This window comes from Symphalangus syndactylus, chromosome 22 (assembly GCF_028878055.3).
Source record: "Symphalangus syndactylus isolate Jambi chromosome 22, NHGRI_mSymSyn1-v2.1_pri, whole genome shotgun sequence".
NCBI lineage: Eukaryota > Metazoa > Chordata > Mammalia > Primates > Hylobatidae > Symphalangus > Symphalangus syndactylus.
In genome coordinates this window covers 60,099,361-60,116,255 of record NC_072444.2, presented here as the reverse complement: position 1 = coordinate 60,116,255, position 16,895 = coordinate 60,099,361, and the positions used below count along the sequence as shown (strand labels likewise).

Genomic DNA, 16,895 nt, shown 5'->3' with positions numbered 1-16,895 from the left:
CTTTTCCAATATACAGGTATATTTTGATGCAGGAGGATACTATACGTTATATTTTCTCATTTAAATTATATATATATTCATCTTTTTCTTTTTTTTTCTTTTTTTTTTTTTAAAGACGGAGTCTTACTCTTTTGCCCAGGCTGGTGTGCAGTGGCTCGATCTCAGCTCACTGCAACCTCCACCTCCTGGGTTCAAGCAATTCTCCTTCCTCAGCCTCCCAAGTAGCTGGGATTCCAGGCATGCACCTCTATGCCTGGAAAAATTTTTTTTTAATACTTTTAGTAGAGACAGGGTTCATCATGTTGGCCAGGCTGGTCTTGAACTCCTGACCTCAAGTGATCCACCCACCTTGGCTTCCCAAACTGCTGGGATTACAGGTATGAGCCACCGTGCCCGACCTATGTTCATCTTTATTATTAGTATTCCCATGGTTTTACTACATTATTACTGCAAATAATCTTTTTTTATTTGTCAGTCATCTTCCTTTGATAGTCCATGTTCAGTACCCGACAGAGGTAATTTTGCTCACATTCTGTTTGTCTAAAAGTGAAAAACATAGGATTTTAGAGTTTAGTAAAATTAGTGCAACTGTCAAGTAAACTTACCATATATTTGTGGTAGTTGTTTTTACCACCATGGTAGAACCTGTAAGTACTGACGAGTGTCACCCCTCTTGATTCTGAGATTTTTTTTGTAACATAATTTTTTAAGATGAGGATTGTTGAGGTATATTTACATAAAGTGAAATTTATCCTTTTAAAATGTATAGTTGGTCCAGACATGGTAGTGCGCGTGTAGTCCTAGTTACTTGGGAGGCTGAGGAGGGAGGATCGTTTAGCTCAGAAGATCTGGGCTACAGTGAGCTATGATTGTGCCACTGCACTCCAGCTTTGGCAACAGAGCAAGACTCTGTCTCTAAAATGAAATGAAATGAAATGAAATGAAATGAAATGAAATGAAATGAAATGAAATGAAATAAAAAAAATAAAAAATGTATGGTTGGATGAGGCTTGACAAATGTGTATAGTTAGGTAACCATCAGTACCATGAAAATAGAGATATTACTGTCATGCCAAAAAGTTCCCTCATGTACCTTTGTAGCATTTCCCCTCCACCCATCCCTATACCTTGGCAATCGCAGATATGCTTTCTGTCACTACAGTTTTACACTTTCCAGAATGTCACAAAAATGGAACAATAGCATGTAGCCTTGTGTCTGGCTTCTTTCACTTAGCATAAAGGTTTTGAGATTGATTCAGGTTGTTGTATATGTTATTACTTTTCCTTTTTATTGCTTTCCTTACATCCTCCAATGTATGGGAACAAAACTTTAAAAAAATTTTTTTGAGAGACAGAGTCTTGCTCTGTCACCCAGGCTAAAGTGCAGTGGCACAATCATAGCTTACTGCAGTTTCGAACACCTGGGCTCTAGGGATCCTTCTGCCTCAGCCTCCCAAAGCACTGGGATTATAGGTGTGAGCTACCTCATCTGGCCCCTAAAATTGTTTTTTTTTTTATTCCTTCACCAATTAATGGACATTTGGAATATTTCTGTTTTAGACTATTGTAAGTCAAAGTGATATAATCATTCATGTACAAGCCTTTGTATAGTCATATATTTTCATTTTCCTTGAGCAAATACTTGGAAATAGAACTGGTGAGTCATAAGAAAAGTATAGATTTAACTTGAGAAAAAAAACTGCCAAATTGTTTTTCAAAGTAGCTATATTATTTTGCATTTCTACTGACATTGTATGCGAGTTCCATTTGATATCTTTGTCAGCACTAGGTATTGCCATCTTTTTCATTTTAGCCATTATTGTCGGTATGTAGTGCCATCTCATTGTGCTTTTCATTTTTCTTTTCCTGATGACTAATGGTGTTGAGCATGTTTTTTGGTGCCTTTTGTCTATTCATTTTCTTTTGTGAAGTATCTGTTCATATTGAGTCCATATTTATATGGGGTAATAAGAACTCTTTATTTTGGAAACAAGTTCTCTAATATATATATATATATATATTTTACAAATATGTCCTCAAAGTCTATGGATTTGATTTCTACTTTATTAACATTGTCTTTCAGAGAACAGAAGTTTTAAATTTGGAAACAATCTAGTATATCAATTTTTTTCTTTCTTTCTTTCTTTCTTTCTTTCTTTCTTTTTTTTTTGTATTTTGAGTCCTAAGAAATTTTTTCCTAATCTAAGTTCACAAAGATACTCTTATATTTTCTTCTAAAAATGCCATAGCTTTAGGTTATCAGTCATGTGCTATTTAATCAAATTTCAGTCAACAAAACAACACATATACAACGCTGGTCTCATAAGATTATAATGGAGCATATATAGAAACATAATAAATGGTACTTGACGTTGCATTGCAGATCAAGTAGGAGAAATAATTGGTATTCGGTAATGATGCTAGGTCCTTTGGTTTTTCATATGAAAAATATATATAGAAATAAAAATACATATACCGTATAGGTTTGTGTAAGTACACTCTGTGATGTTCTCACAATGACAGCATTCCCTTAACAATGCATTTCTGAGAACATATCCCATAGCTAAGTGATAGATGACTTAGATGTAGGTCTATAAACTATTATTTTTGTAGCATATCATTCTTTTATATGCTACAAAATAAAGGTAGAGGTTCTGATTTTTTTATTTTTGTTTTGGTTTGTCATTTTACATATGGATTTTCAATTGTTACAACACTCATCAGAACACAAAAGACTGTTTTGCCCTCCTTAAATTTCCTTGGCACCTTCATCAAAAATCAATTGGCAATGTATGTGTAGGTCTGTTTCTGAATTCTATTCTCATTCATTGGTCTATTCATCAGCCTTATACTACAATGGCTTGATTACTGTAGCTTTATAATAGGTCTTGAAGGCCAGGCGCGGTGGCTCATGCCTGTAATCCCAGCACTTTGGGAGGTCGAGGCAGGTGGATCACTTGAGGTCAGGAGTTTGAGACCAGCCTGACCAACATGGCAAAACCCCGTCTCTATTAAAAATACAAAAATTAGCTGAGCGTGGTGGTGCACACCTGTAATCCCAGCTACTTGGGAGGCTGAGAAAGGAGAATTGCTTGAACCCAAGAGGTGGAGGTTGCAGTGAGCTGAGATCGCAACACTGCACTCCAACCTGGGCAACAGAGCAAGACTCCGTCTCCAAAAAACAAATAAATAAATAAGCCTTGAAATTATATAGTGTTTACCCTACTGTATTCCTTTTCAATATTGCTTTGTCTTTTGTAGGTCCTTTGCTTTTCTGTATGAATTTTAGAATCAGCATTTTAAGTGTATACAATTTTGTTGGAATGTGTTGGATCTGTTGACTAATTTGGAGGAATTTACTTCTGAATAATATTTGGTCTTCTGGTCCCTGAAAAGAGTATCGTTCACTTTTAATTTATCCCCACAATGTTCTCTAGTTTTTTGAATACATTTTGTTAGATTTATCCATAGGTATTTTGTGTCCTTTTATGCTCCTGTAAATGGCATTTTTTAAAATGTAAATTTCCAGGTTTCCGTTGCTAAGTATAGAATTATTATTGATTTTCATATATTAACCTTTTATTCTGTGACCTTGCTGAACTCCTTTTATTAGTTCTTGTGGATTTTTGGTTAATTCTAGAAGATACAGGATCATTTTGTCTGCACATAAAGACATTTTTATTTCTTCCTTGTAATATATATGCCTTTTATTTATTTGTTTTGACTATTAGGTTGAAGGAAGACTAGTACAATTTTGGATAGAAATGATAGGACTGAACAGCCTTACCTTGTAGCCAGTCTTAGGGGGAAGGCATTTAGTCTTTCACCATTAAATATGATTTTATTGTGACTGGGTGTGGTGGCTCACGCCTGAATCCCAGCACTTTGGGAGGCCGAGGCAGGCGGATCACGAGGTCAGGAGATCAAGACCATCCTGGCTAACATGGTGAAATCCCGTCTCTACTAAAAAATACAAAAAATTAGCCGGGCGTGGTGGCAGGTGCCTGTAGTCCCAGCTACACGGGACACTGAGGCAGGAGAATGGCGTGAACCCGGGAGGCAGAGCTTGCAGTGAGCCGAGATTGCACCACTGCACTCCAGCCTGGGCGACAGAGCCAGATTCCATCTCAAAAAAAAAAAAAAAAGATGTTATTACTAAGTTTTTTATAGATGACTTTTCTTATGTAGAGGAAACTTCCTTTTTTTTCTAGTTTGTTTAGAGAAGAGATGGAACATACGAACTTTTTTTCCTTTGGCAGAGAAGGGGAAGAAGAGGTGGTTATTATAAAAGTGGATATGAAGAAAATAGCTAACGTTCTAACACTACCATAAGTGAAAGAACTAGGCTTTTATGAATATTCACCCAGGCATAGTGGCTTACATCTGTAATCCCAGCACTTTGGGAAGCCGAGGTGGGAGGGTCCCTTCAGCTTACGAGTTCGAGATCAGGCTGGGTAACAGAGGAAGACCTTGTCTCTATTCTATAAAAAACAAACAAAGGAAAAGACAAAACAAACAAAAAAGAACAAATTTTTTTCAGAAACAAAATTTAAAGAAAGAAAGTTCACAATAAAAGTAGTCCTGACACAGGGGAGTTTATACTCACTCACAAGCTTTATTTCCACTGGCATCTACCACGTGCTAGCTGGGAGTCCTGAGAGCATATCCTTAGTGGAGCACAAGTTCAAAACCGCCTATTTTCAATACCCCTTTCTTACACTAAACAAAAGCCTTAAGCCATTGTGGAAGAGGCAGAGTACCCCCTCCTCCAACCTCATAGCCTAGTCCATGATGGACTGCTTCTGGTGGTGGGATAGGGACAAATGCTGCCTACCCCTGGGGAGTGGGCAGTAAACCCTGTTGGACTCAGGACCCTGCACTGATATAAGGCAGAGATCTGTTACTGCCAGGGGAGAGGCAGAGACCCCTTTAGCACCACCTGCAGTTACAAGACATAGTTTTGTTAGTGGTGTGGGACAGGAACACCAAGAAAGTACCACCCCCAAGGCTCAGCTACAGCAAAAAATTGCCTTATGCTGAGTTGGTACCAGGAGACTCAAAAGGTCCCCCAACCCCCACTATGAACTTAACACTGAGAAACCTTCAAGATCAATCTACCACTGGGAAAGAGAGACAACCCTCTATAATACAGGCGTGCAGGACTAATGAAAGCTGAGAATGTGGCAGGAACACTTAGCAAAACCCTTGACACACAGTATTACAAGCTAGAAGTATCCCGTTGCTGGGGGAATTTGAGATTCATGGTGCTCCAAAGGTAAATGTAACAAGAGAACCTAAACAGAACTCAGTGCTGACTACATTCACTCAGTCCCCTCCCCTACCATACTATCACCTCAAAGGAAGAAGCATGCTCAATTCTGGATGTAACTATCATTTCCTCAGTCTGTACTATCCTTCTACGCATAACTCCTAGGGACATTTGTCCCTATCCCACCACCAGAAGCAGTCCATCATGGACTAGGCTGTGAGGTTGGAGGAGGGGGTACTCTGCCTCTTCCACAATGGCTTAAGGCTTTTGTTTAGTGTAAGAAAGGGGTATTGAAAATAGGCAGTTTTGAACTTGTGCTCCACTAATGGATATGCTCTCAGGACTCAATAGAAATTGCAAAATAACAAATAGACATTTAAAAAAAACAACCATTGCCAAGAGATAAAGCAACTGATAAAGCCAGATGCAGAAATGACCCAGATTGTAGAACTATTAGACAAGGGCTTTAAAATAGCTATGAATAATATGTTAAAGCGTCAAATAGAAAAGATAAACAACATGCAAGAAAAGATGGAGAATTTTAGAAATAGTATGAAAATTGTAAGACAGTAAAATGGAAATGCTAGAAATAGAAAACACAGTATCAGCTATGAGCCAATAGTGGAGATAAAATGTAATCATAAAAAATCTGGCCGGGTGTGGTGGCTTACACCTGTAATCCTAGTGCTTCAAGAGGCTGAGGCAGGCAGATTGCTTGAGCCCAGGAATTCGAGACCAGCTTGAGCACCAAGGCAAAAACCCATCTCTACTGAAAATACAAAAATTAGCTCAGTGTGGTGGTACACGTCTGTGGTCCCACTACTCAGGAGGTTGAGGTGGGAGAATCACTTGAGCCCAGGAGGCAGAAGTTGCAATGAGCTATGATCATGCCACTGCACTCCAGCCTGGACAACAGAGTGAGTGATACCCTGGCTCAAAAATTAAAAAATAAATAAAATAAAGTAAAATAAAATAAAATTCATTAATTAAAACATTTGGCTGGCACAGTGGCTCATGCCTGTAATGCCAGCAGTTTGAGAGGTTGAGGTGGGAGGATTACTTGAGGCCAGGAGTTAGAGACCAGTCTGGCCAACATGGTGAAACTCCGTCTCTACTAATAAATACAAAAATAAGCTGGGCGCAGTGGCTGGTGCCTGTAACGCCAGCACTTTTGGAGGCCGAGGCGGGAGGATCACTTGAGGTCAGGAGTTCAAGACCAGCCTGACCAACATGGCAAAACCCTGACTCTACCAGAAATACAAAAAATTAGCCAGGTGTAGTGGTGCTTGCTTATAATCCCAGCTACTTGGGAGGCTGAGGCAGGAGAATTGCTTGAACCCAGGAAGCAGATGTTGCAGTGAGCCAAGATTGCACCACTGCATTCCAGCCTGGGCAACAGAGTGAGACTCTGTCTTAAAAAAAAAAAAAAAAAAGGCCGGGTGTGGTGGCTCATGCCTGTAATCCCAGCACTTTGGGAGGCTGAGACAGGTGGATCACAAGGTCAGGAGATCAAGACCATCCTGGGTAACACGGTGAAACCCTGTCTCCACTAAAAATACAAAAAAAAAATTAGCTAGGTGTGGTTGCGGGTGCCTGTAGTCCCAGCTACTCGGGAGGCTGAGGCAGGAGAATGGCGTGAACCCAGGAAGTGGAGCTTGCAGTAAGCCGAGATTGAGCCACTGCACTCCAGCCTAGGTTACAGAGTGAGATTCCATCTCAGAAAAAAAAAAAAAAATCAGATGAAAAAAGAATAAAAAGGGATGAGGAAAGCCTATGGAATACCATAAAGTGTCCAAATATTTAAATTTGGATATTCCAGAAGGAGAAGAGATGGGCAAAGGCATAGAAAAAATATTTAATTAAATAATAGTTTAAAACTTCCCAAGTCTAGCAAGAGCTTTAGACATCCAGATACAGGAGGCTCAAAGATTTATCAGATAGATACAACCTGAAAAGGTCTGCAAGACACATTGTTGTCAGAAGTCCAGACAAAGGGAGAATTCTAAAAGCAGCGAGAGCAAAACATCAAATCTTATATAAAGGAATGCTCAGCAGAGTAAAAGCAGATTTCTCAAAAGAAACCTTACAGGCAAGGAGACACTGGGATAATATATTCAATTTGCTGAAAAGAAAAAAAAAAGCTTTCAGCCAACAAAGCTATCCTTCAAAAGTAAAGGAGAAATAAAATATTTCCCAGACAACGAAAAACTGAAGGAATTTATCATCACTAGAACAGCCCTATAAGAAAAGCTTAAAGGAGCCCTACACCTGGAAAAAAAATAATTGTGTCTACCATCATGAAAACATATGAAAGTACAAAACTCATTGGTAGAGCAGATACACAAATGAGGAAAAGAAAGGACTCAAATGTTACTACTACAGAAAGCCACCAAACCACAATGATAAAAAATAAGAGGGAAAGAAAGGAACAAATGATATAGAAAACAACGATAAAACAATTAACAAAATGGCAGTCCTCACATGTAAAACATAACGTTAAATGTTAATGGATTGAATTATTCACTTTAAAGATACAGACCAGCTGAATGGATTTTTTTAAAACAAAAAACATCACCCAACTATATGCTGCCTACAAGAAATTCCCTTCATCTGTAAAGACATATATAGACTGAAAGGAAAGAGATGGAAAAAGATGTTCCACACAAAGAGAAACCTAAAGTGAGCAGGAATAGCTATACTTATCAGAAAAAGCAAACCTTATGTCAAATAGGAAGAGGGGCCAGGCGCAGTGGCTCACGCCTGTAATCCCAGCACTTTGGAAGGCCGAGGCGGGTGGATCATATGAGGCCTGGCAAACATGGCAAAATCCCATCTCTACTAGAAATATAAACATTAGTCAGGCACGGTGGCACACACCTGTAATCCCAGCTACTTGGGAGGCTGAGCCAGGAGAATTACTTGAACCCGGGGAGGTGGAGGTTTCAGTGTGCCGAGATCGCACCACTGCACTCCAGCCTGGGCGACAGAGTGAGACCCCATCTCAAAAAAAAAGAAGAAAAAAGAAAAAGAAATTTGAGACTGATTGTTTTAAAAGAATAAAACTGGTAAAACTTAAAAGAAAAATAGAGAAGAAAGTATTTACCCATGTCAGCAGTAAAATAGAATTAAAAGACTGTCACTACAGACCCTATAGGCCTTCAAAAGATAATGAGAATATCATTAACAACTTTATGTCAAGAAAGCCAACAAAATTTATACGAATATATAGATTCTATAAATATCACAGCTGACTCAAAAAGAAATTAAAAACCTGAATAGCCCCGTATCAACTAGAAAAATTTAATTTATAGTAAAAATCATAATGAAAATTTGAGGCCTCAATGGTTTCACTGCTATATTCCATTGAACATTTAATGTAAAAAGTAAAACCAATTCTAAAAATTTCTTGGGAAACCAAAGAGAAAGAAATACCTCCCAACTAATTTTATAACTTCAGGATTACTCTGTTACCAAGACCAGACAAACAAAATAATGAGAAAACTATAGGTCAGTGTTCTTAATGAATATGAAAGTCCTTAACAAAATATTAGCAAATTGAATCCACCAGTATGTAAAAAAGTGTACCAGCAATACAAAGTTTAACACTGAATTAATCACTGTTAATCATCACATGAACAATATAAAAATTGAAAACCATGTGATTATCTCAATATAAGCATTTGACAAAATTCAGTATCCATTCCTGACAAAACCTGTCAATAAATCAGGAACAGAAAGAAACTTCTTTATCACAATAAAAGGCATTTATGAGAACTTACGTCTAACATCATACTTAATGCAGAAAGACTGATGCTCTTGCTCTAAGATCAGGAACAAGACAAGAGAGCCTTTCCTCATCACTTCCCGTTAACATTGTTCTGGTTCTGGTCTTAGCTGTGCATTAAGGCTAGAAAAAGAAATACAAGGTGTACATATCAAAAAGCAGTAAGTAAAATTGTCCATATTCACAGGCAGGATTATCCACATAGAAAATCGAAGAGTGATTTTATCAAGGTCACAAAATTCATGTTCAACATATAAAAATCATTTCTAGTTCTGTATACTGGCAATAAAAATTGGAAACAGAAATTTTAAAAATACGATTTGAAATAGCATCCAAAATCATGAACTAATTTAGAATAAAGTCAACAAAAAATATGTACTGAAAACTACAAAGCATTGTTTAGTATAAGTAAAGCAAATTTAAATAAACAACAGATACATTATGTTCATGAATCAGAAGAGTCAATATTGTTAAGATGCCAGTTCTCTGTAAATTTTTATATTCAGTGCTGTTAATCAAAATCCTTGTAGTCTTTTTTGTATAAATTGACACACTAAATATAAAATTTATGTGGCAATACAAAGGACTTACTATAGCCAAAACAATTTTGAATGAGTCACACTACATTATATAAATACTTAATAAGAAGTTAAATTAATGAATCAGAAAAGAGAGTGTCCAGAAATAGAACCTCACATAGATTGTCAGTTGATCTGTTAAGAAAGGAGACAAGATAACTCAATAGGGAACATATAGTTTTCAATAACGGGTACTAAGACAATTGGATATCCATAAGGAAAAAAAGAAGTCTTGAACATTATTTCACACCATACATAAAAATTAACTCGAAATGAGTCATAGAATTAAATATGAGAGCTAAAATTATAAAATTCTTAGGAGCATACATATGTAAAAATATTCCCAACTTTTGGTTAGGACAATGTTTTAGATAGGATACAAAAAGCACAAACTTTAAAGAAAAAATTGAGATTAAAAACTTGAACACATGGTGGTAAAAAAAATATATGTAGTATGAAAGATACTGTTAGGAAGATGAAAATGCAAAACATAGATTGGAAGAAAATATTTTCAATATATTCTCCTTGTTCCATTTTCCTATGTCTTAATTTTCAGTTTGATCATAACTTTTTGTTAGATCAGTGTTCATTGTTTACAGTATAACAACTTTGTTAAACATCTCACTGTTGAGTTATAATTAAATTTTTTTCTTTGACAACTGTTGTTTTTCCTAGAGTTAATAACTCTCTTGTTTTTTGCTTGTTTGCTTACTTAGCTTTCTTTATATATAATACTGAATACAGAATGCTTGCTTAAGGAAAAAGAACATATATGAAAACCTTTTAGATCATTTCTTGTCTGTGGTTAAAAAACCCTAGTTGGCGCCAGGTACAGTGGCTGCTGCCTGTAATCCCAGCACTTTTGGAGGCCATGGTGGGCAGATCATGAGGTCAGGAGTTCGAGACCAGCCTGGCCAGCATAGTGAAACCCTGTCTCTACTAAAAATACAAAAATTAGCTGGGCATGGTGGTGCGTGCCTGTAGTCTCAGGTACTCGGGAGGTTGAGGCAGGAGAATCGCTTGAACTCAGGAGGTGGAGGTTGCAGTGAGCTAAGATGGTGCCACTGCACTCCAACCTGGGTGATAGAGTGAGACTCCATCTCAAAAACAAACAAAAAAAACCCTGGTTTGAAGTCAGAAGCGTTGACAATCAGTAGGAATCTGGCATCTAATTCCTAGGATTCTTGAAGGAAAAGAAAAGAGATGAAAAGTAGTTGTCCCTAAATTAGGTAATGTTCCCAAAGATTAATGGCAGCAGAAGGCCAGTCTTTGCCTCCCCAGTTCCCTAGAGTTTTTAGTCATTTTTCATTCCCTCTCTAATAGAACTTCTGTCCTTAACCGCCTATGGAAATTGGAACTGTGTATTTCTATTCCTGAGCTACAGCCAGAAATAATTAATTCAAGTTATGACCAAATTGGAATTCTTAGTACATTTTCCCCAGAAATATTACTGATATTTAGTAGAGTCTATAGTAACTGTGAATAATACAGTTTACCTACATTATAGATTAAATAGGCTTTGCAGGAGGTAGCTAGTTATCAACTACATTTAATATTGATTCTGTGAGAAAATGAGTTTCAGAGTTCTCCCAAACCAGTTTGTAAATGAACTTGAAATACCACAGATTATAATTTGATTATTATATTGTATGTATACCAGTGTTGGTGCTTCTTTCTTTGATTAAATGTTTTCCTATTAATTCAGTACATATTTATTGATTGCCTACTATGTGGCAAGGTGCTAGGGAGGTATGGTGAACAGAATGTCTTCCTCTCAAGGAACTTGCAATCTACTGGGGAAGACCATGAAATAAATATTCAACTACAATAGAATGTATTTAGTGCTTCAAAAACAGGATGCTTATGAAAGTACATGAGAGAAGATACCTGGCCCAGTCTTGAGGGTGCCAGAAAGACATCCCAAGGAATGAACAAATAAGATTTAGCCTGCCAGAGGGAGGGAGTAAAATGGATAGGAGATGGGCAGGTGGAATGTATTTCAGGCAGTTGAAACAGTTTGTGGAAACTCACAGAATAACCAGGAGAGACATATTCAGGGAACCAAAAGTAGGTCAACATGCCTGAAGCATACAGTGCTAGGGAGGAATTCTCCAGCCTGGGCAACATAGTGAGACCACACCTCTACAAAAAATTAAGCATAGCCAGGTGTGGTGGCTCATGACTGTAATCCCAGCACTTTGGGAGGCCTAAGCGGGCAGATCACTTGAGGTCAGGAGTTTGAGATGAATCTGGCCAAATGGTGAAACTCCATTTCTACTAAAAATACAAAAATTAGCTGGGCATGGTGGTGCATGCCTATAATCCCAGCTACTCGGGAAGCTGGGGCAGGAGAATTGCTTGAAGCCAGGAGGCAGAGGTTGCAGTGAGCTGAGATGGTACCACTGCACTCCAGCCTGGGCAACAAGAGTGAAACTCTGTCTCAAAAAAAAAAAAAAAAAAAATTAAACATATTAATTGGGCACGGTGGCATGCGCCTCTACTCCCAGCTACTTGAGAGGCTGAGGTGGAAGGATCACTTGAGCCCAGAAGGTCAAGGCTGCAGTGAGCCACGATTGTGCCACTGCATTCTAGCCTGGGTGACAGAACAAGATACTATCTCAAAAAGAAGAGGAATTCTGACTGAGACTAGGCTGGAGGTCAATGAGAGCTGTAACTACATTATGAAAGTCACAGTTCATAGTTTGTAATTTATTCTAAAGGTTCTTAGCAGTCAGGTACAGTGGATTGGAGTAAAATAATCAGATTTGGGCTTTAGAGGAATAACTAGCTGTGTGGAGAATGTATTGGAAGCAATAACTAATAGGCAGAGAATCCACTTAGGATGCTCACTGATAATCTAGATGAACAATGCTGGTGATCTAAACCAATGTAGTGGCTGTATCATATCTTAACTGGGAAAGGAATAATTCACGATAGATTAAGGCAGTGCAATCAGTAGACATTGGTGATTGACTGAATGTGGAAGTGAGGGAAAAGGTCAAATCTAGATTTCTTGCTTGGTCAACTGGGTTGATATTTCTGCCATTCATCAAAATTGTAAAAAAAATAGGAGATATATTTTGTACCCACACCTCCATTAAGCATGATCTGTGCCAAACACAACAAGGTGCAAGCTGTTAGATAGTAGAAATTTTCTTTGTACTCTGTAGCATCATTTTAGAAATACTTTTGGTTTTAATGAATCATTTGAAAAATTATGTTGAGGAATTTGAAGATAATTTAAAACCTCCTGATGATGTGTTTTTTTTTTAATTTTGATAAGAATAAGAAGGAACAATTGAAAGAGAATAATGAGTTTTCAAGTAAATAGATTGGTGTAAATATGCAGCTACTTATAGGATATGCTATTTTAAGGGCATATACTTAATTACTGCTTATAGTAAAATAAATTCCTCATTATTTGTGGTGTTTAGTTTTTAAAAGGCTATAATTCCATAATAAATACATTAATGTATGAAGTATGAAATCTTGTTCTTGTCAAACTGAGGAAACAAATACTTTCTCTATTCTTTTTTTTAACACTGTTCACTAGTTGTGGTTAGAGAGCATTGGGCCTAGAGAGTATTGGGTCATCTTTCCTCTTCCTTTGCTCTAGACAGAGTTATGCCTAAAGCCTTCCAAACAAATGGGTCTCTATCTATCCTAATTTTATAGATCTTCAAGATAAAAGATTTCTTTCTCTGCTGTAATCTTTTCTTTGCTTCATAACATACACACTATTATAGGCAGATAAGAGGATAGTACAGGGCTTCAAATTAGGTCATGTCAGCAAATTAGGTCATATTGTTAATAAATTTTAATATGTACAGTGCTATGCTACAGAATTATGATATTGGCATATATTATGTGCTATATAAACATTTATGCTAGTCTGCCTTCTGAAGTACTTTTTAGGAGGACAGAGTATATTTTAAGTATGTTTGTTATCTCCTTAGTGGTGTTATTAGATTATCAAGGTCTCTTTTTCAGATAGTTCTTAAAGAAAACAAATAATGGTAATGATAAATAGTAAATAATGACGATAGGGAGGGCTTCCAGTGGAACTGGGAAAGGGCCACAAGGAGAAGGAAACTTCTAGCTAAACTCTAATAATTTCGACTGAGTGCAAATTTTCCTGGGCAAAAACCTGGGGAGGGGGATGGTGCTCAAGGAGAATGGGAAGTGCAGATACCAGTACAGAAGCAGCTGTAGGCAGAGCAGGGGAGGCTTGTAGCCTGGGGCAAGAGCTGCCTGGATGTAAACTCAGTGCTTTTAGTGGAGCACAATGGGAGTGAGACTGGCCTTGCTGGCTGCCTGGGAGCTGGATGAGGCCTGTCACTGCAGGCTTTCCCCCACTTCCCTGGAGACCTGTATGACACAGCAGAGGCAACCATAATCTCCCTAGGAACTTAAGTCCATTAGCCTGAGAACCACACTCCCAGCCCCCACAGTGGATGCAGCAGTCCCAGCCCAAGGAGAGTCTGAGCTCAGACACAACTAACCCTGCGACCTGATGGTCTTCTCTACCCTCCCTGGTAACAGAAGACAAAAGACATAATCTTTTAGAATCTATATAGTCCTGTCCATTGCCCAAGAAAGTGGAATACTTATCCAGGGACTTTAGACAAGCTTGTATGCCCCCTATACTGCTGCAGCTGATGTTCTCTTGAAAGCACCCCCTCCTGGCTGGAGGCCAGCCAACTGAAGCCATTACAGCGACTCAGAACAACCCTGCTCCAAAAAAGGAGGAAACAACAGCTAATTCCACTGCCTGTAACATCCTGGCTAACCAGAGGTCCTGAGTCTGTCCATGTGACAAATTCACTGCTAGCACAACCAGCATTCCAGAAAACCAGTACACTAAACAAAACTACAACCAAGGACCCTCACAGAGTCCATTTCACTGCCCTACTACCTTCACCAGAGCAGGTGATGGTATGCACAGCTGAGAGACCTGAAGACTGATCACATCACAGGACTCTTTGCAGACACTTCCCAGTACCAGCCCAGAGGCCAGTAGCTCTACTGGGGTGGCTAGACCCATAAGAGCAATAACAATCACTGCAGTCCAGCTCTCAGGAAGCCCCATCTCTAGGGGAAGGGGGCAAGCACCACATCAAGGGATCACCCTGTGAGACAGAAGAATCTGAACAGCAACGCTTGAGCCCCAAATCTTTCCTCTGACATTGTCTACCCAAATGAGAAGGAACCAGAAAAACAATTCTGGTAATATGACAAAGCAAGGTTCTTTAACATCCCCAGAAGATCACACTAGCTCACCAGCAATGGATCAAAACCAAGAAGAAATCTGAAGTGCCAGAAAAAGAATTCAGAGGTCGATTATTAAGCTACTCACGGAGGCATCAGAGAAAGGCAAAAACCAACTTACATAATATTTTGTTGTTTTTGAGACAGAGTTTCACGCTGTCACCCAGGCTGGAGTGCAGTGGTATGATCTCGGCTCACTGCACCCTCCACCTCCCAGGTTCAAGCAGTTATCATGCCTCAGCATCCCTAGTAGCTGGGACAACTGGTGCGCACCACCACACCCAGCTAATTTTTCTATTTTTAGTAGGGATAGGGTTTCACCATGTGGTCCAGGCTGATCTTCAACACCTGACCTCAGGTTATCCACCCACCTCAGCTCCGCAAAGGGCTGGGATTACAGGCGTGAGCCACCAAGCCCAGCCAATAAATTTTAAAAACAATACAGGATATGGACAAAAAAGTCTCCAGAGAAATAGATATCATAAAGAAAAGACAATCATAACTTCTGGAAATGAAAGAAACACTTAGAGAAATATATAATACACTGTAAACGTACAATATAATTGAACAAGTAGAATAAAGAACTTCAGAAATCAAAGACAAGGCTTTCAAATTAATGCAATCTGATAAAGACAAAGAAAAAAGAATTTTTAGGATGGCTGAAGAGGAACAGCTCCAGTCTACAGCTCCCAGTGTGAGCGATGCAGAAGACAGGTGCTTTCTGCATTTCCAATTGAGGTACCAAGTTCATCTCACTGGGGAGTGCCAGACAGTGGGTGCAGGACAATGGGTGCAGCGCACTGTGCATGAGCCAAAGCAGGGTGAGGCATCACCTCACCCGGGAAGCGCAAAGGGTCAGGGAATTCCCTTTCCTACTCAAAGAAAGGGGTGACAGACAGCACCTGGAAAATCGGGTCACTCCCACCCTAATACTGCGCTTTTCCAACGGGCTTAACAAATGGCACACCAGGAGATTATATCCTGCACCTGGCTTGGAGGGTCCTACGCCCATGGATCCTCGCTCATAGCTAGCACAGCAGTCTGAGATCAAACTGCAAGGCGGTAGCGAGGCTGGGGGAGGGGCACCCGCCATTGCTGAGGCTTGAGTAGGTAAACAAAGACTGGGAAGCTCGAACTGGGGGGACCCACCACAGCTCAAGGAGGACTGCCTGCCTCTGTAGGCTCCACCTCTGAGGGCAGGGCACAGACAAACAAAATGCAGCAGTAACCACTGCAGACTTAAATGTCCCTGTCTGACAGCTTTGAAAAGAGTAGTGGTTCTCCCAGCACACAGCTTGAGATCTGAGAACGGGCAGAATGCCTCCTCAAGTGGGTCCCTGACCCCCGAGTAGCCTAACTGGGAGGCACCCCCCAGTAGGGGCAGACTGACACCTCACACGGCTGGTTACTCCTCCAAGACAAAACTTCCAGAGGAAAGATCAGGCAGCAACATTTGCTGTTCACCAATACCACTGTTCTGCAGCCTCTGCTGCTGATACCCAGGCAAACAGGGTCTGGAGTGGAGCTCCAGCAAACTCCAACAGACCTGCCGCTGAGGGTCCTGACTGTTAGAAGGAAAACTAACAAACAGAAATGATATCCACACCAAAAACCCATCTGTACGTCACCTTCATCAAAGACCCAAAGGTAGATAAAACCACAAAGATGGGGAAAAACAGAGCAGAAAAACCAGAAACTCTAAAAATCAGAGCGATTCTTCTCCTCCAGAGGAACCCAGCTCCTCACCAGCAACGGAACAAAGCTGGACGGAGAATGACTTTGATGAGTTGAGAGAAGAAGGCTTCAGACAATCAAACTACTCCGAGCTAAAGGAGGAAGTTCGAACCCATGACAAAGAAGTTAAAAACCTTGAAAAAAAATCAGACAAATGGCTAACTAGAATAACCAATGCAGACAAGCCCTTAAAGGACCTGATGGAGCTGAAAACCACAGCACGAGAACTACGTGACGAATGCACAAGCCTCAGTAGCCGATG

General features: G+C 39.4%; 1 protein-coding gene and 1 long non-coding RNA gene across 14 annotated transcripts in view; one reads left to right on the top strand and one right to left on the bottom strand.

The window, feature by feature from the left end:
* The window catches only part of ZRANB3 (zinc finger RANBP2-type containing 3), a 307,089-nt gene that overhangs the window by 190,520 nt on the left and 99,674 nt on the right, over positions 1-16,895 (top strand). The window lies entirely within an intron of this gene.
* The window catches only part of LOC134735541 (uncharacterized), a 130,114-nt gene continuing 121,926 nt past the window's right edge, over positions 8,708-16,895 (bottom strand). For both annotated transcript variants that reach the window (XR_010118735.1, XR_010118736.1), the window contains one exon: positions 8,708-9,176. This is a non-coding gene — a long non-coding RNA (uncharacterized lncRNA). The remainder of the gene's footprint in view (positions 9,177-16,895) is intronic.